Raw genomic sequence first — 2616 nt, forward strand, 5'->3', positions numbered from 1 at the left:
TAGTAGTTTGGGGACGGGTTTTAGACATTGGGAATGTCGGGAATGGCCGGGAATTTAGAATTTCCCAAAAATACCCCTTTAGTATGATTTATGTGATTTTAGTGTGGAGGGGCAAAATGGTCTTTTTGCCCCAATGACTTCTTGTCTTTTGTGATTTTATTAAATTGAAAAATAAATGTTTAAGTGTTTATTTGATGGCTGAAATAATATGGTATATGTGGCATTTATTCATTTTTTTTCTCTCATTTCAACACTTAGAAAATAAAATAGAAAATTTTGAAAAGAACTCTCTCATTCTCTCTCTCTATTTCTAATTTGGTGCATGGGGTTTCAAAGGCTGGGCTTTTCCATCAATTTCTAGCTAGATTCTTCATAGCTTTGGGTACTCTTGATTGTGGTATGTATTTCCTAATTGTTCTCCTTTGTTTTCTTGAAAAAAATGGTGAAAAGTTGAGTAAATGCATGCTTTTTGTGGCTGTTGTGATTGCTGTGTTTGATTGTTGATTTCTGAGGCTTAAATCATGTTTAATTGATGTTAATTGAGCTGTTTTGAAGCATGTTAGTTAGGTTGTTCAAAGCTTTGAATTTTCTATGCAAAAATGTGATTTTTGGAAGAAAATATAGTGAATCTGTTTCTGAGTTATTGTTGTTGTTGTAAATTGTTTTCAGAGGCTTAGATAAGCTTGATTAAGTAGAATTAAGCTAGTGAAATGCATGATTAGGTGGTTTTGCTCAAGTTTGAGTTTAGAACTCAAAGCTTGAGCTCCAATGGCATTTTTCGGGTTTGAGGTTTCTGGGTTGTTTTGATGCCTTGGATATGTTCTAGGGAAGGTATAGAGCAGTGTCCGGAAAGTTTGAGGTGATTTGGGGTTGAATTGTGCAAGATATGATTATTTGATGTTGCTGCTCGCGAGGAACCGAATTCGGTTGTGCATCGGAATTCGGATGGGTGTCCCGACTTCCCGAACCGGAATTAGGTTGGGCAACTCTCTTAGGTTGGGGAATTTTCGAAACCCTAGTTTTCCTCGTTTTTATGTTTTAGGGGGTATTGCCATGCTTTTTATCGATAGGGAAACTTTTAGTTCCTAGTTTTAGTCCCCGGGAAGTGATTTAGCGTGTCACTTATAGCGTTGTGATTTTTATGGTTTAGGAGCCAGTAAACCGCCGCTCAGCTTCAGTTCCAATCAGGTTGACCGGCACACCTGAATTCGGAATCCAGGTAAGATTAGTATAACAGTATGCATATGTAGATTACATGTTTAGCGTGCATGTAGGAAGCCTGTTAGATTACATTAGATATGTATGTTGGCTTCGAACCATCCAACCCTGTCACGTCGGTACAGGCTGGAGTATGACCAAGAGCGGAGTATGACCGGTTGACCGATCAGCCGACACCGGTTGGTGGTTCCGTGCTATTGACGTATCCCGTCGGTACAGCCGGAGTATGACCGACGGCGGAGTATGACCGGTTCGACCGATCGGGGAGGGTATAGTAACACGTCGGTACAGTGGAGTATGACCAAGAATGGAGTATGACCGGTTCGACCGATCGGGTTGTTACGTGTCAATAGTACCGTCCCTATGAACGTTCGAACTCGCACCATGTTGGACATGGCAAGAAGTGGCTCAGTACCATGTTGGACATGGCAGTAGCGGGACTCAGTATCGTGTTGGACACGGCAGTTAGAATTATGTATGAGTATTATTATGCTTTTCTTACTGAGTCTGTCGACTCACAGTTCTACGTTGATGTGTAGGTAAAGGCAAGGCTAGAGCTGATGGACCGTGAGCGAGCTTATGAAGGTTGTACATGTCGGGGCGGTTAGGCCTGGAGCGTACGATCATCGGGACAGCGAGGCTGATTTTGTAACTGGTCGCTAGGCGACATGTATTTTGTATATCAGTTAAACAGTTAAATCTTTTTGTAAATGATTTTATAATCGGGATCCCGAGTCTTTTGTAATGTTGTTTTATAAGTTTAATTAAAAAGCAAAATTTTAATTAATCACGTTTTTCCATAAACCTCGTTGATTAGCAACGAGCTGCACAGCATGTTTAAAAATCACGTAATACGCCTATGTTAGTTAGGGTGTTACATTTGGACAGGAAGGAGGTCCAAGCGGGCAATGACTAAAACATTATTTTAGCTAATTATTTTTTTACCATATCGGTCAGTTCAGGTTTCTCAGAAGAGGTTCGATTTGCTTTTGTATTGCATTTCTTTAACATAATATGATGAAGACAAAACGAACAGATGATTAGCAAAATTTCAATCTTTCTGTTTTTCTTAAAACAGTTATTTTCATAATGTACATGTACCTTGTCTTAGAAAAATGTAACTCTATTGGTTGGGTTGGGTGGATAAGTTGTGTGATACATTATTCAAATTCTTGTTTGTTCTCTCATCCTTAAAAAATGAAACTTGGAAATCTGAATACTGGAACTCTTCATCTGGTTAGGTCTTCGAGTTCTTCCGGAGGTATTTCTTTCTTATTATGATCTTCATTGAAGAGTTTTTGATCTTCCATGTAATGGTAATTAGTACAATTTATCATATATAATTTTTGTTAAAATAAAAAATGCAGAGTTAATACAATTTTATATTTGAGTTGATAC

Source organism: Cannabis sativa, chromosome 8, assembly GCF_029168945.1.
Source record: "Cannabis sativa cultivar Pink pepper isolate KNU-18-1 chromosome 8, ASM2916894v1, whole genome shotgun sequence".
NCBI lineage: Eukaryota > Viridiplantae > Streptophyta > Magnoliopsida > Rosales > Cannabaceae > Cannabis > Cannabis sativa.